The sequence below is a fragment of the Artemia sp. Qi Xiang Cuo genome, chromosome 19 (assembly GCF_049724085.1).
Source record: "Artemia sp. Qi Xiang Cuo chromosome 19, ASM4972408v1, whole genome shotgun sequence".
Lineage (NCBI taxonomy): Eukaryota > Metazoa > Arthropoda > Branchiopoda > Anostraca > Artemiidae > Artemia > Artemia sp. Qi Xiang Cuo.
The window spans coordinates 13,352,609-13,377,118 of record NC_142812.1 but is presented as its reverse complement, the minus strand read 5'-3'; the positions used below and the strand labels follow the sequence as shown (position 1 = coordinate 13,377,118).

The following is a 24,510-nucleotide window of genomic DNA, read 5'->3' as shown; positions in this document are numbered from 1 at the left end:
ACAGGGTGAGTCAAGTTTCCAAGATGGGCTCGTTAAATATTTTCCATGACCTTATACATGCCAAACTATGCGAGATACCATCTTTGGCAAAAGTGAGCTTAAAAATCTCATACTATTGACCTATAGCTTGTATCTTGCTGTGATATTTGACGATCAACGTATTCCGTCTTTCTAAAATAGAGGGCAGACTGATTAAGTGTTTCACTTTGTTAGAGGGGCACTGAGCATGAAGCCCTAGAGCAATTTTGCTAGCCATATTTTGGATTGTTTCTAATTTGGCAAGATTAGTCTTACTACATTCTCTATATGATTCAATGGCATACTCCATTTGGCAGCCTTGTACAAAAGGGGCGTTTTTTCACTCATCAATGTGGTAAGATCTTACATCTTTTGTCAGAAAACGCTTAAAAGTGAAATCTTTGAACAAAGATCTTACATCTTTGGTCGTTTTTGTGCAAACGTCTTTCATCATTCTGCGCTGATCAGCGGTCTGAGAACAATGGTGAGTAGATCATCAAAGTTCTCTCATCATTGTTCTATATGGCAGAACAGTGGCGGTCTTCACACTTTTTACTAACGTCAGTGAGCTGTAAGATCTTAGAACAAGATGAGTTAAAAAACGATAATCTTTGCAGAAAGATGTAAGATCTTAGTGCTAAAAAACGGGCCTAAATATTTCAAGAGTAACTTGGGATTGTTGCAGCTGAAACCGCTTTGGACCCTTTTACCAAACCATCTGAATAGATTTGTAGGAAATCAGGGTAATCATTTCAGACTTTCTGTCTGAAAACTACCTTAATCTGAGAGAGGAATAACTTGACTTCTTATCCATTATAAGCTCAGTGCATACTTGAACAGGATTAAACGTCCATTTTGGAGGCTGAAGATGTAAAATGCAACTCACTGCATCACTAACCAGTTGGAAACTAGTTCAGTGCAAATAATCCAAGAGTGGATATGTCCGCTATTATTCATTGAACAATTATTACCAAAAGTTTTTGAAAAAAACCCATGCACTTGACCAATCGCTTGGATTTCTGTGTAATACTTGATTACCAGTATATTTCTCCTTTTTTGCACTAACAGCATACCAGTTAGTACCTGGACTTTATGACTTGGGGTATGGTTGTGAAAACCAAAGGCTATTTTTATTGCTATGTTTTGGAGGGTTTCCAACTTTGCTAAACTTGTTTTGCAATATTCTCTGTATGCTTCAATACATATACTCAATCTTTGACCAGCTAAAGCTTTTGTAAAAATCAAGCAGTACTGTCAGTGAGCTGGCCCATTTAGTAGTAGCTAAACGTTTAAAAAGAATTAGCCTTTTCATGCAAGATGATTTACCAAAATCAATATGGTTATTCCAAGTCAAACCATAGTCCAAATGGATACCAAGAAGTTTGGAAGAAGGGTCATAATGAATTTCATTTATCCACATTTTGGGAGGGACAAATCCTTTTCTTTTTGTAAAATATAGTTGCCTTAGTCTTTGATATTGATATCAGAAGAGAAAAAGCCATAAAAGCCCATAGCTCTTTCATCATTTGGTTAAATTCCATTGCCATATCATTTGTATTGGACCATGAGCTCCAAATCAAAAGATCGTTAGCAAACTCTCTTTGCAAACATTATCAGAGCTGAACTTTAAATCAGACAGAAACAAAGTAAGTGATGACTAGGGCAAAGTGATGACCCCTGCAGGAGTCCTTTATGCACTGGATAGACAAGAGTAATCTCTATGAACTCTAATTTTATGCCTGTTTAATTATCTAAAATTTTATAACTACCTCTGGAAAGTCCATATATTTAAGAGTTCTTCAGAGTAAAGCTTCATCAATATCCTTAAACTCTCAATTAACCACTTATTATTTTACCAAATACACCTTGATAGCTGTTAAATCATTCAATGCTATATTAAAGCCCTTGTTTTTAATTGTTATTACTTTTTCAAGGTAACTGTGCATCCTAACTGAAAGCCAATCAGTGTCATAGCAGAAGATACAGAACAGAATATACAGAAGCATTAACTTTGGATAATACAAATCCTATTCCCAAAATCTCCTCTGGTTGATGTTTAACTTTTGTCTGTTTTACATAACATAACTTGTCCATTTCAAACATTTGTTATCTAAGCTATCTCAGAATATTCTGTGATCTCATATTATCTTTGTTATCTCAGAATATACAGAAGCATTAAGTTTGGATAATACAAGTCCTATCCCTGAAATCTCCTCTGGCTTAACTTTTGTCTGTTTTACATTACATAACTTATCCATTTCAAACATTTGTTCAACCATTGTAAATCCATAAAATGAAATAAAATCCATAAAATGAATTTGTAAATCCATAAAATGAAATAAAAGTCTTTGACACAGTGAGAATCTAATTTAATTACTCGTGGGTTTTAAAGAAGGTTTATTCAATTTGGGTCTGGTTTATTCAACCAGAGGAGAAAAGAAACTTCTTTTCTTAGTTTAGGCTAAATGTTGCACAATTGTATCTGAAGGAATCTTTACTGAAAGCTATTACTGCTATAGCTTCTTTATACCATACCAATCAAGAAGCTTGTCATATACTTACTTTTTGCTGTTCCTAAAGTCAGGAATTATTTAAGGAACTCTGATAAAAAGATTAAGTCAGTTGGAAAGGTGATCTTGCTCAAAATCATAGTCCTGGAAAGTTTTTTTATGTTAGAAAATGAAGTACTGTATCTTTGCGCTAAATTAATTAGTTTAGTAATTACAAAATAACAAAATAAACCAATACTTCAAATATAATTATAGAGCAAGCAATTGGCAAAGCGATGCTTTCAGTTTATTAAGTTAGATAACTCAGAGGAGTGGATTTCTTAAGATAAACATACTATAGAAGAATCTCAACTATGCTACAAAAGAATTGTACATAATCATAGTGGAAAACTATGAGTGTCCTGCAACATGCCCTTAAATATTGCTGAAAACAGACCATTAAAAAAGGACGTTGTTAAAAGTTGGGATTTCGGCATGTAAGAAAAAATTCTTTTAAAAAAGCTGTTGGTTGTGAGTGGGCAAGTGTCGAGTGTAAATGTCACTGGGATGCTCCTGTGATATTCAGATAACATCATTTCCAACCCAGCGAAAAATACAGGAGGTTATAGCCACCTTAACTCGCTGGCAAATGCGATTTAAGGTAATTTATGGTAACAATAGAGTATTTAAAATACTGTATTGCTCCCTCTGACTACAAAGAGGGAGCTTGCTAGGAATACAAAATGTTATACTCAATTTTATAATTCCATAATTATAAGCAGTATTTAAGGCCTATTTCTTAACCTGAATTGACCCAAAATAATAGGGGTTGACACCCCTAAGCCAAATAAGGTTTTAAAATTATGTAAATTTAATTTCAAAGCAGCAAGATTACACATTTAAGTACATCATGTATCATTTAGAAATAAGACTATTGCAATTTTTAAGGTAGCAAATTTATATGCAATTTTTAGTAGACATAAAGGTTTTATAACATGCAGGTTCTTAAGAAGGAGGGTTGGTGACCCAAGAGCCACCCAGACTGACTTAATGAAAACAGGTGGCCATTACTGTGTCTCATTGGCATCTTTAGAGGGAGAGGGCAACTGAGGTTCTATGCCCCTCTGAAATGCTGACAAGATTTTTACTTTTTTTGCTTACAGCAGTAGTCACCTTCATTTTTGCTCTATAGTTTTATCATTTGTATAAGGTGCCTCACAACAGTGGCAGTTTTTTTGTTTTCACAAATAAATATTTATATTTTTTGCTCTTATATCCCTAACTAGGTTATTTGAACAGCACTGAATAGGACTTTCAAGAATGTATTTCTTTTCCTCCAATCTGATGTATCTCCTGCAACTAACTTTAACCCACAAAAATTTCAACAATCCAACAAATGTTGATTTCAACAATGATTTCAAAAAAATGTCAGCAGCGACAATACACAAAATGTTTGTATATTATCTATGGCTATATACATTTATTACTTATGAAGCTAAGAGAGGAAAGGAAATAATAAACGAAAAAGAAAACCAAGAAAGGGTGAGAAAACAAGGATTTTGTCAGCCAGTAGGCTAATCCTTGTTTTCTCACCCTTTTTGTGTTTTTTTTTGATTTATTATTTCCTTTCTTCTCTTAGCTTCATATGTCATGTATAGCCAGTGTGTTCTTAGAAAGTATTTTCATTCATTACTGTGAGGGAGGGGGGCTTGTATGCAATTGTTGGTTAACCTAATTGTCACAGTAGCCCAGCAGCTATTAGGCTTAGGTGATAGAACCTTGGTATCTCTTTTGACTATTTTTGCAGTAAAGAGATTTGCTCAAATTATTTAATGATTCTATTTGTTCAAAATTTAATAGCTTTCTTCAATAAAATGACAGTATTTTTACCAGGTCTTTTTAACACTTAACACAAGGCAAAAATCAGAAAGGAAAAGAAGAAATATGCTACTGAATTCTTTATTCACTGCTCTTCTGAAATATAGCAGTCTCTGCTTTAGTAATTGTATCCAGTCGCCCTTCCTTGTTGGCCAGATATAGCCAAAGGCTATTTCTTCTTCTCTTCTTCTAATTCACAGCAGGCGGGCTATTCAGTTAATACTATTTAGCCCTTTTCTTTTTGCTTCACTCTGTGGGCTACAGAGCTACTGGCTTGGTCCTCTCTTATTCATTAGATATTGTCAGATATCTTTCAGTAGATCTTTTGACTCAAGGAGTTCAAATATAAGATGATAGATATCGATTTCTGTGCTCTGTGTGCATGTATAGTTGGCTAGGCTCTAGGCTGATAGTGAGATTTTGTGGTGTTTGAAGCATTTTAACAGTTTACAAAGCAAGGTATGTTGTGCAGACGTCAGCATATTACATTCAAATAGGCAATGGTCAATTGTTTCATTATTCATATTACAATGCCTGCAAAGAGGGGACAGGGGAATTGAACCACTTGAATTAGAACACTTATATGAGAATGCAAGGAAATTTAGTCCATTTGTTCCAGAACGAATTCTATGATAAATTTTAGAAAGTTTCTTATTGGGAAAGGGGGAAAAGATAGAATTAATCTTATTAAAGTTAATATCTGATAGCCTCCATCGGTAAATATCTCTAATTGGGATAGGTCTCCCACTTGGCTGGTCAATATTTATAGCATTTTTTGCTATTTCATCAACCTGATGATTACCACTTATGCCAGAGTGGCTAGGAATGTACTGAAAATAAGTTTTTATGCCACTTGAAGCAAGATTATCTATAATACTGAGACAATGATAAGTGTCAATCTCCAACTTATATTGAGGAGCTGAGGCCAGCAACAAAAGGCTTGATAGAGAGTCGGAATATATGATAATATTATTTGAATTTGCAATCAGAGGTTGGTTTTCCTTAAGATGTTCTAATGCCATGATTATGGCATTTAACTCAGAAGACATTATAGATAAATTATTATATAATCTCTCGCCCATTGCAATTTTCAGGCGAGGAAGGAGAACACCACTTACAACCTTCTCATTCATTTTTGACCCATCAAAAAATATTTGGAAGTGATTTTTATAAGTAATAGTATTAAGTTCTGCAAACTTTTTCTGGACAAAAGCAATGGGGGTTAAATCTTTATTCCACTTTGAGAAATCAGTATTTATTATGGGACTTGACCAATTCCATGGGGGGATAGGGGGAAAGTAGGTGCAATATAGACTTTGCTGGTATGGGGAACTTCTTCTGAATATTGGCATACTCATCTCCAATGACTCAATACACAGCTGGATTTCTTAACCAATTATGCAGTGTGTGTGAGCTACTTGATTCAATTTTTGTAAGATGTTTTGTCCAGAGAAAGCTAAGTCTCTTCCTTATTGTTGTTAATCCACTCTCCATAAGCAGAAACTTGGTGCTTGTGGGTTTCCAAAGACCAAATATGAGACGTATTATATCATTTTGTGTTGTTTCAATTTTTTGCATCTGGGTCTTTGCACATGCACCATAGACGATGAGCCCATTGTCAATATGGGGCCTTATATGTGATTTTTAAAAGTGGATCATGGTTTTCTCCTTACAGTCCCATTGTGTATAAAGAAGGCTTTTAAGCATATTGGTTTTTCTATAGCATTTTTTTATTGAGTTGGATATGTGGAGGTGAAAGATGAGTTTTTGGTCAAGTATGAGATCAAAGTAATTAATATGATTATCTTCTGGAATAGTTGTTTTGTTTAGAGTTAGTTTTACATTAACATGGTTTCGCTTCCGGTGAAATTGGATTATTTTTGACTTAGTGGGTGCAATGGGTAAATCTGAATGTTGAGGGAATTTTTCAAACTGGAAAAGTGACTTTTGCAGATTTGACTGTGCTATCTGAAAGGTGTTGCCAGATGACCATAGCACGAGATCATCAGCATATTGTAGATTCGTGTGGGGTAGGTTCATGTCCCAAAGATATAGGGCAAATAGGAGGCAACTGAGGACTGCTCCCTGAGGTAGGCCTTTGGTTATTGTCTTTTAGGGTGAAGAGGCTGAACCAACACAAACAATGAAACTTCGCACTTCTATGAAGGATTTAATAAAAGATACGAGCTTAGGGGGTACTCCAAGGTTTGCAAGTTTGTTTAAAAGGATTTGGTGGTTCATATTGTCATATGTCCCTTTAAAATCTAGGAAAGCTGCAACTAGGACATTATTTTTTGAAAAAGATTCATTTATTGCATTTGTTAGCAAAATGAAAGCATCTGTTGAGGAGTGGTTTCCTGAATCCAGTTTGAGTGTGAGGGATCATATTATTTTTTCCAACAAACCAGAGGAGTCTGTGATAGATCCTTTTCTCCATTATTTTCCCCAGCACAGGAGTAATCATTATGGGCCTATAAGACTCAGGGTTATCTTTGGGTTTATTTTTCTTTAGGATTGGTAGGAGGGACGAACATATAAGACTTATTTATAACTTATTTAGAAGACTTATTTATTATACTTATTTATAAGACTTCACAAGGAAACGATTTGACGTATTGGCGTTTTACATCTCCTCTTTTGAAGGAAATCTTTTAACACTAAGATAACAAACAAGTCAATTTTCTATTTGATATTCTCCAGACATCATATTCATTATTTTGACCAAAGTGCACCAACCCCTCACCTCTCCTGATAGTACAGGATATAGATAGCCCCAGGCTATATACAAAATAGAAATCAGTAGTGAAATGAAATTCTTACTTTATAATATGCAGCGAATTTTAATTGATCAGATTTTAAAACAGTGGAATTAATTCACAAAATATTGGAAGGGAAGGTGCAAAAATATATTGCTAAACCTAGGATGGGCAATATTGTTTTTTTTTTTTTATTATTTACTGAAAATAACATAAAAAGCTATTGTCACTTAAAATACCCAAAACAAGGACTATATTTCAAAATCTAGGGGGAGCAACTCCCCCTACCCTGCTTCCTGATTGACACCACTGTTTCATCATCCTTTCTATTTTCATCCATTAAGACATCTACTTCACACTACCTTGTTAGTCTTCTTGACACCATTCTTAAAAGGCTTGAAAGCACTGATACTTGGCTGAATACTGCATAAAAAAAGATTTCAACCTAATTGACCACATTATCCCTGTAAAAAAAAAAAAAAAAAAAAAAACTGCTGACAGAGTTTCAAGTGAGTCCCTTTCTAGCTAAAATTGTTGCCTCCTTTTTAACAGGTCGTCCTCAAATGCTTAAATATAATGTTTATTCTGATCCCCTTCCTATCTTATGTGGGGTCTCCCGGGGAACCCTGATGGGTCCCATTTTATTTTTATAATGATTAATAGCCTCATGACTGAACACACAAATTGATGGAAGTATTTGGATGACCTGTCTGCACATGAGGTTTGTCAACAAAATATTAAAAGCTCAATTATGACATAGCTTGAAAATGTCACACAGGAAGCTTATTTGTCAAAGATGAAAGTTAACCCTAATAAATCATCCATTATGCCAGTTAATTTTTTCAAATCATCCCCATCTTTCACAAACCCTATTCCTCCCAAAATCTCTGTAACATGAAATAAATTACTTGGGGTGACAATTACTGCGGACTTGAAGTGGGATGCACATGTTCAAAACATCCCTGAAGAAGCTCCCTCTTCTATAACTTTTGATAAAATTCCCTTGTCCACCTAAGGAACTTCTCCAACTTTATTGTTCACAGCCTGTACTGGAGTTTACTTGTCCAGTGAGGCATTTCAGTTTTTCTTCAGAGCATATTTATAAGATTGAAAATGTCCAAAAATAAGCACTTAGAATTATAAATGGTGAAGGGAAGGTTCCATATCATTATCTACTAGGTAAGTTTGAGCTCACCATGTTGGCCAAGAGAAAGAACCTCCTGTGCCTTTGTTTCGGTATCAAAACCTGGTTTCTTCCTCAGTTACGTTCCAACAACGAACCCAACCTTCCCGCCCACAACAGACTATCCTATATAAAATCCCAAAAAGTGCCCAAACTGACTCCCATCCCCACTAAACATGAAATATATCACAAAAGTTTTGTGCCGAGTTTTGTAGAACTGTATAATAGCTAGGATAACTAGTCATTAACTTTATAGTTATCTAATTTATTTTTTTTCTTTTGGACTCTTTGACTCATCTTATTTATGTATTTTGTACAATGTATTATGTTTGAAATGAAGGGCAAATTCTTTTGATATATATACTATTGCTATTCCTGATGTAAAATGCAAATTCGGCCACAATATTGTGAAAGAAATTTTTAAAATAAATTCTATTTTATAGATCATAGAACAACATGATTCCATTCAAATTATTTAAAATTTGTGTTAAGAATACAATGATATATGAAACATTCAACATTCTATCCATTTGGTGTCTATATGTCATATTAATACATATTGGAGCATGTATCAGGCATCATAAATTAATACATCAATTAAGCAAAACAGTAAATCTTGTTAATGAACTTTGGAAAACAACACAATATCCCTTTCTATATGTATGGATAAAGTGTATCAATGCACTATATTGATAGGGCATTTATAAGGCCTATCATACTCTGCAATTTTAGTGGTTGAAACAAAACTATGCTATCAGAAAATGATTTAAAAATTTGGATGAAAGATGAAAATCTTAATAATACAAATTTCTGCATATGAGAAAGTAAGAATTTAATAAGCAGTCTTTTCTTTAGTTTTGTATACCTTGGAGAAAGCTTATACCAGTATTAAAGGATGCCAACAAGGCTCAGTTTCCTCACCCTGTTCTTTTCAACAATTATGTTCTGGAGGCTCATGACCTCTTCCTTGATATTAATATCTATCAATCTACTCTTATTGTGTTACATGGATGACATCTTGTATGTCAGTTGTATGCTGCAGCAGATCAGTGAAACATTCAAAGTTGCTCAGGATGAATACCTCAAGAATAGGCTTCAGTTCGGCTCCCCTGCTGAATAGGCTCCCCTGCTATCAGTTAAGTCTACCAAATTTGGGCATCTTATGCCTCTATTAATACATACAAATTCCATTTCGACGTTATCTACTCACCAGCCTTTACAATGCACTGGCCCTCCCTCATATCTTACACCCATTATTTAGAATCCTTACAAAATCAGACCAATCTAAAATCCATTCACATTGATTTTCCATTTTGCAAATATCTACTAATTTACTAATTTGGCAATGAAATGCTCTATTAGTTCCAAAATATGAAATTACTACATGATCAATAATTTTATGCATGTGTGAATTTTTTCTTTAAAACGATAGAATTAATATCAATATAAATAGAATTAGCAGTGGTCAATTGCTTCATTATACATATTATAATACCAGCAAAGAGGGGACAGGGGAACAGAACCACTTGAATTAGGAAACTGATAAGAGAATGCAAGAAAATTTAGTCCATTTTTTCCAGAACGAATTCTATGACAAATTTTAGAAAAATACTTATTGGGAAAGCGGAAAAGAATAGGATTATTCTTATTAAACATAGTATCTGATAGTCTCCATTGATAAATATCTCTAATGGGGATTGGTCTCCCACTTGGCTGGTCGATATTTATAGCATTTTTTGCTATTTCATCAACCTGATGATTACCACTTATACCAGAGTGGCTAAATTCTTATGCCACTTGAAGCAAGATTATCTATAATACTAAGACAATGATAAGTGTCAATATCCAACTTATACTGAGGAGCTGAAGACAGCAACTCAAGGCTTGATAAAGAGTCGGAATAAACTATAATATTATTTGAATTAGCAATCAAAGGTTTATTTTCCATAAGGTGTTCTAATGCCATGATTATGGCATTTAACTCTGCAGACATTATAGATACATTATTATACAATCTCTCACTCATTGTAATTTTCAGGTGAGGAAGGAAAGCACCACTTGCTACCTTCTCATTCATAGTGATGTCATTTTTAAATGTATCAGTATTGCAACGATGTTGTCACACATATGTGGAAAAATTAAAGATTTTTATGCATAAAAGAGCAAAAACTGCTTAAAGAGCAAAAACTGGTAATGCAAAAATATTTGTAGATGTTTTAACAAGGGATTCCAACAAATCAAAAACTGAAAAAGAAAACCAAATGTTTGAAGCTTAGGAGACAATCAGTATTAGAAATCGGACTTACTTCAATAATCAAATATATTTGGAAAAGAGGAGTATGAAAAGAAATTAAATGGCTTGAAGAGCAAAAAAAACTGGTACGGTAATTGCAAAAATATTTGTATATATTTTAACAAGGGATTACACCAATTCAAAAACCTTAAAAAAGAAAACCAAAAGTTTGAAGCTTAATAGACAATCGGTGATAGAAATCGGACACGCTTCAATAATCAAAATATCAATGAAAATATTGCAGTATGATTAAATTCGCAAAGGGTAAAAATCAACAGCCTGGACCCTTAAATGAGACAATTGTTATGCATGACAATTTGTTGGAAGAAAAGAAAGTTTATGTTCCACCACCTGTACAATTAACGAATCTACAACATGGACCATCATGTAATACTAGACTAATAAGGGCAGCTAAGCAAAGGGCATTGGCAAATTGTCTGATAAGGGGTTGGACTTACCCAAGTTCGCCCTAAACCAATAAATGATTCGTTTTTTTATAGGCTACATCTAAAAGGGAGTTGAAACACCATCATTAAAAACGATAAATAAAAGTTCAAATACCATAAAGAAAGAAAAACGAGCAAAATGGGGTTTTTAAAGGCCAAATGAAAATACTGAAAAAAAAAACACAACAAAGCAAATATTTCGAGGGGACAAACGCCTCTCTTCCTGAGCACGAAACGAAAAAATATAATCAATGCGAGTGCCAAAGAACAAACCAACAAATAAAACACAGAAAGCCAATGTGAATGTGAAAAAAAACAATGACAAAAAACCAAAAATTAAAAGATGAATAAAAATCAATAAAAGCCAAAAAATGTAAGAATTAAAACCAAATACCTAACAACAATAAAAGTGAGTCATTCACCAATATAGTTGTGTTGGCCTCATGCAGCTTGGTGCTGTGGTGAGTTGTTAGTAGTAGTGGTAGTATTTATGTTTGAATATGTTGGTGTTGTATTTGCTTCGTTCGATTTTGTGGTAACTTCTATGTCCTTTTCTTCTTCATTTTTTAATGATGTAGATAATTTTGGAGACCACTCTGCCTTTCCATTACAATAAATAAAAGTTCAAATAGGGATAAAATACTTTTAATAGACAGTGTTTCACAAACAGTGATAGAAATTATCTACTAGAAATTATTCGTATATAAACTATTGTTTATTATTGTTTTAGTTTAGTTTTACTACTGATGATGGTCACTGCATATGTGACCAAAATATCTGGTATTTTTTGTGAATTTTATATCACCATTTGTGAAACACGGTCTACTAAAAGGATTTTATCCCTATTTCAACTTTGATAATTTCTTAGACCAAATTGGCTTGACATAACATAAAGAAAGAAAAACAAGCAAAAATGGGGTTTTTAAAGGCCAAATGAAAATACTGAAAAAATCCAACAAAGTAAATATTTCGAGGGGCAAACGCCTCTCTTCTTCAGTGCAAAACGAAAAATATAAATTAATGCAAGTGCTGAAGAATATACCAACAAATAAAACGCGGAAAGTCAATGTGAATGTGAAAAAAAAACAATAAAAAAAAATTAAAAGATGAATAAAATTCCATAAAAGCCAAAAAATTGTAAGAATTAAAACCAAATACCTAACAACAACAAAAGTTATTTGCTAGTATCCATTGATGGCGGTTCAATTTCGAATTTCTTTGCAAATCACGGATATTGGTGAATGACTCACTTTTATTATTGTTAGGCATTTGGTTTTAATTCTTTAAATTTGTTGGCTTTTATTGATTTTTATTCATCTGTTAATTTTTTTTTTCATTGTTTTTTTTTCACATTCACATTGACTTTCCGCGTTTTATTTGTTGGTTTGTTCTTTGGCACTTGCATTGATTACATTTTTTCGTTTCGCACTGAAGAAGAGTGGCGTTTGTCCCCTCGAAATATTTGCTTTCTAGTGTTTTTTTCAGTATTTTCATTTGGCCTTTAAAAACCCTATTTTTGCTTGTTTTTCTTTCTTTGTGGTATTTGAACTCTTATTTATTGTTTTTAATGATGGTGTTTCAACTCCCTTTTAGATGTAGCCAATAAAAAACCGAATCATTTATTGGTTTAGGGTGAACTTGGGTAAGTCCAACCCCTTATCTAGTTTTTTTTCAGGTTATTTTGGTTCCAAAATTGTTTTGGAGTTTCTGGTAAAATAAAAACTGGTTGAAGTGGCTCTTGGTCTTACTAGTAGTATTCTTCACAGCCCAGAAAGATTGCAAGTTTTGTTGTTTCCATGAACTATTGCACCAAAGTAACCCATCTTAGGGAGGTCAAACTTACCCCCTAGTCTGGGGTAAATCTGACACCCCTAGGTAAATCCTATTTTTGTAGAGATCAAAATTATGTGACAGTAAGACATGATAAAGGATGCTTCTATATACAGAAATACCATGCAAAACAAAAACTCATTAATAGTTTTCATGTACTACAGCAGAAGACAGGTTTTCTGATTACAACAGGGTAATTCTGACAGTCAGTTTGACCCTGTACATAGAAAAAGTATCTGAGAATGGCATTTTTCCAAATTTGTATCGTAAATATAAAAAAGGCACCACCAGACTTCAAATAATAGGGAAATAGTCGTAATTCCAATTGGTATCAGAGAAAAAAAGTTTCTTTTTTTTAGTTGAAAAAAGGGTTTTTTATCAAAAAATAATTTCAATTTGTATCAGAGGGAGTTGAGAAAGCAAACTTTTGATCACTTGTAGGCTATAGGAGTGTGTTTCTTGTACAGGTTGATGACATGTGGAACTTGGAATGATGGTAGAGTAAAGGGACCAGCTCCAGAATGCTCCAGTGGTCTGGTGAAGATGCATTCTTCAACTTCTTCAATTTTGCCTTTTTGGGACCAGTCATAAGAATTATTGGCTAAGCTCAGACAGCAAAGATGTTTTATGCAAACAAGGTTTTAGTCAAGAAAATCAACCACCCTTCTAATATACAAGCCTTGTTGATAATGTTTGCTATCATATGCTACAGCATAGCAATTAATTAGCTTCTTTTCGCTTCTTTTCCTTCTGTTTTTAGCTTCTTTTACTCCTCTTCTTCATTCTCACTGCCAATGGTGTAACAGATGTCCATCTGGTCAGTTTCGAACCGAGTAAGACATCAGAGTCTTCACTTGAAAGATCCTCTTTTTTCAGTTTTGGCTTGAGCATATTCTCTTTAATTTCTCATTTTTGTCCTCAAGCTTTTCTTCTTTTTTTCCTTTCTCTATTTGTTCAAGCCCTCTCAGAGCCTCTATAGATGTGAGTACCTTGGCTTCCTGAGCAATTCTCTGCCTACCAGATGTCCCGGGTGTTGAGGCATCAAGAGAAGAGCACTGGGCTGAGAAAAAAGAGATTCTTCAAATGATTTCTCATGCAAATGAATCTTTTTTAAACTAACCAACATTGAACTGATTTGTTGCAGCATTCACTGTGGTTGTTGCTCTTGTTAAATTCCAAGTCTCCAATGTCTTTGTCTCAACACATTGTTTTAACTTGGCTGGATACTTTGCCTTTGCAATCATGTTGCAGTTGATACATGCTGGAATAGCAGAATCATAAATTCCTGCCATTTAAAATGATTTTCAATCAGTGAAGGGGTAAGGTAAGTCTCCTAGATCTGACATAAAATTTTCATGAGCCCTTCTTTTGTTAAGAAGTCAAATGGGAAAAATATGCATCTGGATGGTATGGGTAACCATGAACACTAAGTGTTTTTCCCCACGAAGCTTACCAGTAGTGGCAGTCTCTCATCAGATGCACTAATACAGGTGGGAACAGGTTTGTTATCATGCCCATTGCCACCAGTTTACCACTTTGTTGGTGATCCTTTTGCACCAGCAGTTTTAAGGCTATCAGGATTGCAACAAAACCAAGTTTTGACAAAGTTGTACCAACATTCTGGTTTGTCTAAGATGTCAAGCTCTTCTGCTGTTTTTTTTAAGCTGGTCCAAAAATCCTAGAATGATGAAAAGGTCTGCTTATTGCACAGCCCTCAGGATTTTCAAGTTGCTCAGGTTCCTTAAGCAAGATGTTTTCTTTTCTTAGAAAAACCCAAACCACCAGTCTTCACCTGGTCAATTCCTTGTGAAATGAGAACTGATTTTGTTCTCACTGATATATTTTTTGACTTTATCTATAAACTGTTGCTTGGTAAGCCCCATGCCAACTTTTCCATGACCTTCAGTGAATTTGCCATGGTCTGCTAAGCATAATTGGGCAGTTCCAGAGGTTTTCTGAGAGCAACAGCAGCAAGGTGGGGAAATCTCGTTGCTTCTTTGTATGATCAATTAGTATGTTGTAAATTATGTATAGTATGTATTGTTAACATTGTAAATAGTTGACAAACACACTGAAATCTAGGCTAGAATTGCCAAAAATTAGCCACTTGCATACATGGGGTAAGCCCAACCTCCCTTGTCAAAAGTTACCATGTACAGGGTAAGTCTGACATGTTGGGTTTACCCCAAATTGGGGGTTACCTGGGGTAAGTCCAACACCCATTCTATCTCCTGACTGGTTTAAGAATAAAATACTAATGAATAACAGTGATTACTTAAACTATCCTATTAACTTATCAGCTATTTATAATATTTTTATCATGTCTCTATTTTTCTGCACTATCACTGAAAACATGCTACCTGCCCTCTGGCTAACAGAAAAACCCTCATTGAAATTTTGGAATAGCTTTATTACAAAAGGAATTGAAAATGGCAGAAATATTGAATACTGTTGTCAAGTACCCAAGCTAAAGGAAGAAAATGACACATGGAACCAGCCATCTGTCATCATTGAGCCAAATAAGATGAGGATGTTACCCCTGTGTTGGATTTACCCAAGTTCACTCTATATCTTAGCAAAAGTGTGTGTGCAAAGACATTCACTTTTTATCTATATATAAGTTGGATTTCTTACTTGATTTTTATTGGCTTTGTCTTGCATTAAGCTGCTGTTTCCCACTATTTTCAATGTTCTGCTAGTGTAAATGTTTATTTTCTTTATGTATTGTCTTCCTTTCTTTATATTTTTTCATTTTTGCTCTGTCTTTTTTGCCTTTTGTAGACAAATCTTCAATTTATTAAATATATAAATAAAAAGTATAGCCTATGGTTAAATATAGAACCATTAAGGGTTCCTTCCATCAGAACAATTTAGAAAGAACATCAATCCCAAAATCTAATTGTAGGCTACTATTACCTTAAACTACACTTGCTAGCAATAGGATGAATCCTGTGTCTGCCTAGGGTTATATATTATAGTTTTATTAGTGTGCATGGTTAAGAAGAGAATTTTTATTCCTGAACAAACAATTTTCCCAGTATAGGCCTAGAGTAAAACACACAGCAGCTTAGTTGGACAGCTAATCATCACCACAACAGTTAAATCACTAGAAAGTAGATTCTTTCACTATTGAATTTTTCTAAATATTCTTAATAAGACTTTGGCTTGGGGTACGAGTCAGTGGTGTGACTCAGCACATTGAGCCATCATTATGCCCAGAGGGTAAAAGCCAAGCGTATATTTCTCTCATCATTTATTGTATCTCCTTATGGGTCAAAAATGATAAAATGACACATGACAGAAACAAATTGATCTAAAACCTAGTTGCAACATAAAATTAAGATCTGCAACAAAAAATTATTCTTAATATAACTAGCTTGAATATTTTATCAAGATGTAATGCTCAATATTTTAAATCCACTTATAGTAAATAGTGGAGCTTTATCTTGGACACATATTTAAAGCTTGAGCTTATCCTTATGGCAATGTTGTTGTCTTGGACACAACATCTTAAAAGTAAAACAAAGTATCTAAATAAAATACAGGATCAATCTTGGGTAGGCTTAGTTTAAAACAAGTGGTGTACCTTAAAATTACCCTTGCTAGTGATAGGTTAATACTTTAGTTGCCAGCCAGTAAAGATAGTGCACTAACCAGGGGTTTAGCTAGGGTTTTGAGTTTGAAAGGGGGATATTAAGAGTGTCAATAAATGTGGACACATAAGCTAACTTAAACTACATACATAAGCTAAGTTCATAGGTGTTGGTGCACAAACACCTTAGAATTTTTGGTACCCCCCTCCCCCTCAGCTGCATCCCTGGTGCTGACTGGTCTGGCAAGCCCAAAGCTGTTTGCCAGGGCTTGTGACTCAATACTGGCAGAAGAAACCTGGCCCAACAAGTTCCAAACTCATTACCTAATTGGAAATGAATTTGATGTTTAATCTTGAGCTAGTATACTTCTTGATAAGTTTTTATCATGTTGTCTTGTTAAAAGCACAATAATTGCATTTGAATAAGCTAGGCTGATAGAGTATCTTTTGCAGCCTAAATTTGTAGGCAGTCAATCACAAATATGGTAAAAAACCAGTATCCAATTGAGCAAAATTATTTAAAACTAAATCCTCACATCTTGTTATCAAAGAGCAATTGGAAAGAATGTATATATCAATGAAAAGCTAAAAATCTAAGCTATACATCAATATGGTTCTTATTATTAAAATTTTTTAAGATCACACTTAAAATTATTAGTTTACTGACTTACCTACGACAACCTCTTTTTTTGAAAATATTGATTAACCTATTTTGATGTATATATCCTTTTAGTGTTTCAGTTTTATTCACATATTAACAGAAAACTGATTTTCTTCTGATTCTAAAAATGCAACTTTTATTGCTTGACATTTATTCTATAAATCACAAATATTAAATATATCTTTTTCTTTTCAATTGCCTGTAAAAACAGAGACCACATTTTTAATTTATGTTGACAAATTATTGGTGAAAATTTGACCAAGAAGGCAGGGCCCTTGTTACTACCCTCACATTGCATCATGATGTAGTAAATTAGGGATGGTCCAGAAGCCCATCTCTATTTTTCTGGAATGCCAAAGAAGTGGTCTTTCCCCAAAAGAGGTCTTTTACCCTAGCCAAACCTTAACTATCAGTCAATCCTAAACATCAGAATGTATATACATCATGTCCAGAATAAGGAGCCTGTTGTCCATGTTTAGGAGAGATACCCTACATTTTGATCAAGATAAGGCACTTTCTCAGCACTAGGGGTAAAACCCTAATAGTTACTGACTTGACAATGACCCCTCCCCCTAATGAAGCCCTAAATAATATATTTCCTCATTATTTTTCATTGCTAGAATAATCATATTCTTCTGTAGGCTATTCTGTAAATTTCTAGTGGGCCATATAATTTAGCTAGGATGGAAGTGAAAACATCATTTGATGCCTTTTTCATGCTCTTTTATAATTCAATAATTGCTTCTGGGACTACTTGCATCTTGAGCCCTTAAAGAGTTCCCAAAGATATTTCATTTTTATAACCACACAAAGAAGTTATCAACACTAGTTAAGTTATTGAAAAGTGGTTAAAAACATATCACTAGTTTATAAATAAGTTGTTCAAGAGTAATATATTCCAAAAATACTTATTTATAACAATTCAAACTTCATTTATTAGGCAGCTTAAATATAAACTGTTTTCCTACCATTTCAAGTTTTTCAAATGCCATATACAAAAACAGCACTGAATTTTGTGATTCAAAACTTTGCTGTCAACAATTAAGGGTATATATTTGCACATTAGGGGGGGGGGGGTAAATTTCATGGTAAATTTGCAGTGGACCATATAATTTAGCTAGGATAAAAGTGAAACATCATTTGATGGTCTTTTTATGCTCTTTCATAATTCATATAAAATACCTTTGGGGTCCCTTTAAGGTCTTAAGATGCAATTATTGAATTATGAAAGAGCATAAAAAGACATCAAATGATGTTTCCACCTTCATCCTAGCTAAACTATATGGCCCACTAGAAATTTAATGGCTATTCTTGATATTAAAGGTAGGGTAAAAAAACTAGTATCCAATTGAGCAAAATTATGTAAAACTAAAACTCTCACATCTTGTTACCAAAGCGTAATTGAGAAGAATTGTATATATTAATGAATAGCTAAAAATCTAAGCTATGTATCAATATGGTTATTATCAAAATTACTTAAGATCAAACACTTGGAATTATTAGTTTATTGACTTATCTACAGGTAGGAGCATCCCAAGACTCATTTCATTGGGGGGGGGGCAATCTTTGTAAATTTTACTGAATCAATACCTGATTTATGCTGAATTTTCAGAAGAAATCAAGAATTTTGCTAAACTTTAGGCAATTTTGCAAAATTTCTGCCAACATTTTCACCTTCTGCAAAAATTTTACTGAATGCCAAAACTGTTGGAAGGGCAGTGTGCCCCCCCTCCTCAGGACATACCCTGCAGGGACCTCTTTTTGGAAATACCAATTATCCTATTTTGATGTATATCCTTTTAGTGTTTCATTTTCATTCAAATATTAACAGAAAGCTGATTTTCTTCTGATTCAAGAAATGTAACTTTTATTGCTTGATATTTATTCTATAATTCACAAATATTAAACATAATTTTTATTCAATTGCTTCTAAAAACAGAGACTACATTTTTAATTCATGTTGACAAATTATTGGTGAAAATTTGACCAAGAAGGCAGGGCCCTTGCTACTACCCTCACATTGCATCATGATGTAGTAAATTGGGGGTGGTCTGGAAGCCCATCTCTATTTTTCTGGAATGCCAAAGAAAAGTGGTCTTTTACCCTAGGCTAGGTTTTGGTCATAACATTTTGTTATTATAGGCTATTGGATCTTTCATAGAAACTCTGTTTCAAAAATCTAATAAGTAGTTTTTTAAACTAAAGGACAATCTATGGACATGTTCTAATCTTGATTCAAATGTTTCTTTAATTACATAAGCAATAGGCTTCTAACCTTGGATTTTTTATAGGTTTACAGGGTTAGAATTGACTGTTTATTATGATTAAGCTAGGCTTAGTTGGGATTGGCTCATTATAATCTTGAAAAACATTGTTATCCAACATTTACTTTTAGATGTAAGCTACTAGTCTACAGCCTAGCCTATTTAAACATAACAATTCTACTTCAAACTACTTGGCTTAAATTAAATCTATCCTAGACTGAGTCTTTCAATAATTTTAGGGTAAAATTCTACTTTAGTTACTTTTGAATATCTTAGAAAGAGGTTGGGTTAGGAAAATGAATCAGTCAGGAATAAGTTTATTGTGTAAAGTATAACATAGGAAAGTCCATCGAAGTATCTGTTAACTTTACGTCTATTGTTAATGAGTCCTGAAATTTGGTTGCCTTTAAAAATAGGTGTATCGTAAAGTCGAGATTTTGTAGAACAGATCTTTAACTTAAATGAAGTACAATTGAATTTTTAACAGCTTCAAAGCTTTGCCTACTCCCAATTTATAACGTTTTAAAGATGGGCAAATACATTTCCTACATTTTGGGAATAAAACATTGATATGGCTCAAAAATTCTGCTCATACAACTAACATTTCATTGTCAGAACTAAGGTCAGAGAGAAAGAAACTGAAAACATAAACTGGGTGTAAGATGGTGTTTTTTCAAAATTTCAATAGCTAGGCTATAGTGCTGTTAAGCAAGAACATGTCAGTACCCTCTCAAGGAAGTAAAAATAAGGTTAGGCACTCCAACATACTTTCCTAGGAATTAGGCCTAATTTAGCTTATAGACCTATCACTAAAAGTTTTATTTTCCTAGCCTCACCCCTTTCTAAGACAGCCAAAAATAGGCCCAGCTAAAGCAAAATTTTACCGATTTTAGACAGCCTACTTAGGCTAAGTAGCCTATATCAAGGCCTACTTATAACTTTAAGATCCTAGGCTTTGTCTTAGATCAGACTTTACTTGCCAAGATTCAGCTCTTGTTTTAAATCTGCATCCAAGATTAGGGTCCCCTATTGACTATCATTGCACTTAAAATATTCAGCATTGCTTATGGCTAAAACATTCCAGCTCATTACATTCTTACTAAGAAAACTTGGACAAATTCAACGGTGAAATAATCCACTTTTCATGTGGTACAATAGATTATGCAGTAATTTAGCTGATGAAGTGGTGATGAGCAGTCTGATTACTGGGTGCCTTACTCTATCTAATCTCAACAGTCATTCTAATCACTGGTATTTTAAATAGAGCCTAGGTTATGTCACAAAGTAACATAGAAAGGAACTACCATTAAGCTACCCAGTACAGCTCATGAGCTACCTTAGTCAAAGGAAGTGTGAGACAGTAGTATCATTGGTGAATATCTCAAAATTTAATGCTTACAGTGTTATTTAGTATTTTTGTTGTCAAATCTTGTTTACAATTTAATAATGATGGTGATGCTAAGCTTTTAAAACGTTAGATGGCTGTTCAGAGCTTTGCTTCATAAATTTTATTGTGTGCTGATAATTATCACAAGCTACATCAAACGACTATCACATGTCAATAAAGCTAATTCTACTTCCCAGGTTAAGCTACGTAAAAGCATAAGGCTATTCAAACAGAAGATACAATAAGATACGAAAGGTACAAAAAATTAATATAACAACTCACCGCAGCACCAAGCCGCCTGAGGCCAACACAGCTATGCACGCTCTTCCTCCACCCCAATCTATTCAAAACCTCCCTTTTTACACCCACCCACGAAGTTCCCACTTCCTTTAAATCTTTTTTTACAACATCCTCCCACCCCAGACGCGGACGACCTGCTTTCCGTATAGCCCAAGACGGTTGGCCGAAAAGAACAATCTTCGGCAATCTTTCATCCTTGACCCGCAGAACGTGCCCTAGCCACCTCAATCTTTCTCTCATTAAAGCCCTAGAGAGCGGTATTGAACCAAATTTTTCGTATAGCCTATTGTTTGAAATACGGTCAGTCAGCCGGGTACCCAGAACAATCCTTAAGCAATTTCTCTGGAAAACATTTAGCAAATCTTTATCCGCTTTTCGGAGTGTCCGTGCTTTAGAGCCATATTTCGGTGTACACTTGAGAAGATATGTGATCCCCGTCATGCACTGGTATCCGGGATCATTGCTTTTCCTGAAATCATTTCAATGATTTAAAGAACATGAAAATTGGAACTTGGAATGTTACGACATTAAAAAATGACTATCGTATCAGCATTTTGACTAACGAGTTCAGACGATTCGAACTGGACCTATGAGTAGTTTCAGAAACTTATATTCAAGAAGTAAGAAACATTAAGTTAAGTGATATAGAATTTGTCTACTCAGGCACGAAGTATTAGGTACATAGACAGAGGGAGTAGGGCATATGATGAATAAGGAAGCTGATAAGTCTTGTTAAGGCTGGGAAGGTATTAATAATAGAATACTAATTGCTCATTTTATGACTAGAAAGTTCAGGGTATCAGTTATAGTAGTATACGCCCCTGTAGAACCGACTGACGGAGATACTAGTGACTCAGATGAATTATACTTACAGTTACAGGAGCAAATAAACAAGGTCCCAGGTAGATATAGGATGTTATTACTGGATTTTAACGCCCAGGTTGGTAGAAATAGGGATAGATGATATCCCAGCCTAGGTAAATTTGGTGTAGGAACAGAAAACAATAATGGATACAGACTTTTGCAATTTTGTAGGTATAACAATCTAGTTATAACCAATACGGTGTTTGGTCATAAAATGGCTCATAAGTTAACATGGTATTCACGTGATGGTAAGAAAGCAAACCTTATTGATTATGTTGTAGTAAACCAAATACTGGCAGGATCAATACAAGATACTAGGGTATATAGGAGTGCTGTTATTGATGTTAAAAGTAAAGATCACCATCTAGTAGTGTCTAGGGTTAATTTGAAGCTGGAATAACGGAAGAGTAACTACCTCCCGGGAAGTTAGGATGTTGGTAGACTCCAGTATGAGAATTTGAGAGAAACTTTCCAGAAACAGTTGAATACTAAACTTAAGAGTTTAAAATTTGATAATGTGGAAGATGGTTGAAATAATTTAAAAAAAATAATTGATGTAGTTGCGGATGGTGGCTTAGACAAGAAACTTAGGAATGCAGCTAAAGATATGGGCTAAATAGCTTTATGCTGATCAAGTATAAAAAGGAAACTGTAAATGAACCATCTGATTGACCTGCCACGTAAAAATAGAAGAAGTGCAAGTAACATGGAGGAAGCACTGAAATGTAAACTAAGTAGGTATAAAGTGGAGGCCAGGGATAAAATTGCCAATGATCTGAAAGATGCAGCTAGACGGTATAATAGTAAAATTCTGTACTGGCACGTTAACAAATTGAGAGGGAGTAGTCAATCCAGACTTGTCCCAGTTAAAGATAGGAATGGGGTCGCAATTAGCGATAAGGAAAAAACTAAAGAGAGATGGGCCGAACATTTTGAGAACTTGCTTAACCGAGATAGAGTTACAGGAAAAATTTATAGAGGAAAATGAAAAAGTTTGTGATACCTTGGATGTGAAGGAAGATTTGTTTTGTGAGGAGGAATTAGCAGCATTACTAAAAGGATTAAAGAATAATAAGTCTCCAGGTGCTGATTGGGTGGTAAGTGAGTTTCTTAAATATGGTGGCTCTTGGGTTAGAAATAAGTTACTGAAAATTATGAATATGATTTTTGAAAAAGGGGAAGTACCTAACGATTTTAGGAAAACTTTAATTAAGCCACTTTATAAGAAAAGTGATAAAAGTGAGTGTGGTAATTATCGAGGCATTAGTCTGGTCTCTGTAGGTAGCAAATTGCTTAGTAATATGATACTTTTTAGACTGAGAGATGCTGTAGACAAAGTTTTAAGAGAAAAACAGTTCGGTTTTAGAAAAGGCTAGAGGATGTATCGACCAAACTTTCACTCTTAGGTTAATAATTGAGAAGTGCCTGAGTTTTCAAACACCATTGTTCTTCAGTTTTATAGATTAGTTCGATTTTGTTGATAGAAGAGCTTTAGTAAAGGTTTCATCCTTGTATGGTATACCAGACAAATACATTAAAGTAATTAGTGCTATGTACGAGAATAACACTGCTGCGGTTAAAGTAGGAAATGAGGTTAGCAGCTGGTTTTGTATTAAATCAGGAGTTAAGCAAGGTTGTGCTCTATCCCCCTCTATATGGATTATTTTAATGGAGTTTGTTTGAAGGAGCACAGGAAGGGCAATGGGATACCACGGAATCAAATTGAGAGGAAAAAGTCTCCTGGACTTAGATTATGTTGATGATTTAAGCATCCTAGATGAAAGTGTGATCAAAATGAATGAAGTCTTAGAGGTTTTGCGAGTTCAGGGTGCTAGAATAGGTTTGAAAATTAATGTTAGGAAGACTAGGTTATTAAGGCTAGAAATAAGTGAAGATGAAAAGGTGACGTTGGGTAATGAAAAGATTGATCAGGTGGGCAGCTTCACTTACCTTGGTAGTATTATTAGTAAAGATGGTGGGAGTAGTGAAGATGTTAAAAATAGAATAGCCAAGGCTCAGGGTGTTTTTTCACAGTTAAATAAGGTGGAAGAATAGGAAGATAAGTCTGCAAACCAAGATTAGAATATTAGAAGCTACAGTGATGACAGTGGTCAAATATGGCTCTGAAGCAAGGACGCTCCGAAAGCCGGATGAAGATTTGCTAGATGTTTTCCAGAGAAATTGCTTAAGGATTGTTCCGGGTGCCCGGCTGACTGACCGTATTTCAAACAATAGGCTATACGAAAAATGTGGTTCAATACCGCTCTCTAGGGCTATAATGAAAGAAAGGTTGAGGTAGTTAAGGCACGCTGTGCGGATGAACGATGAGATATTGCCGAAGATTGTTCTTTTTGACCAACCATCTAGGGCTAAACGGAAAGCAGTTTGTTCCCGTCTGGGGTGGGAGGACGTCATAAAGAAAGATTTAAAGGAAATGGGTATTTTGTGGGCGGGTGTAAAAAGGGAGGCTTTGAATAAATTGGGGTGGAGGAGGAGTGTTTGTAGCTGTGTTGGCCTCAGGTGGCTTGGTCCTGCGGTGAGTTGTTAGT

At 34.5% G+C, this 24,510-nt stretch overlaps 1 protein-coding gene across 1 annotated transcript in view; it reads right to left on the bottom strand.

The window, feature by feature from the left end:
* Positions 1-20,830, bottom strand: part of LOC148940516 (uncharacterized) — an 89,788-nt gene extending 68,958 nt beyond the window's left edge. The window contains exon 1 of the mRNA XM_089105558.1: positions 20,810-20,830. The gene's annotated coding sequence lies outside the window, so the exon portion shown is untranslated. The remainder of the gene's footprint in view (positions 1-20,809) is intronic.
* Between the last annotated feature and the right edge of the window lie 3,680 nt (positions 20,831-24,510).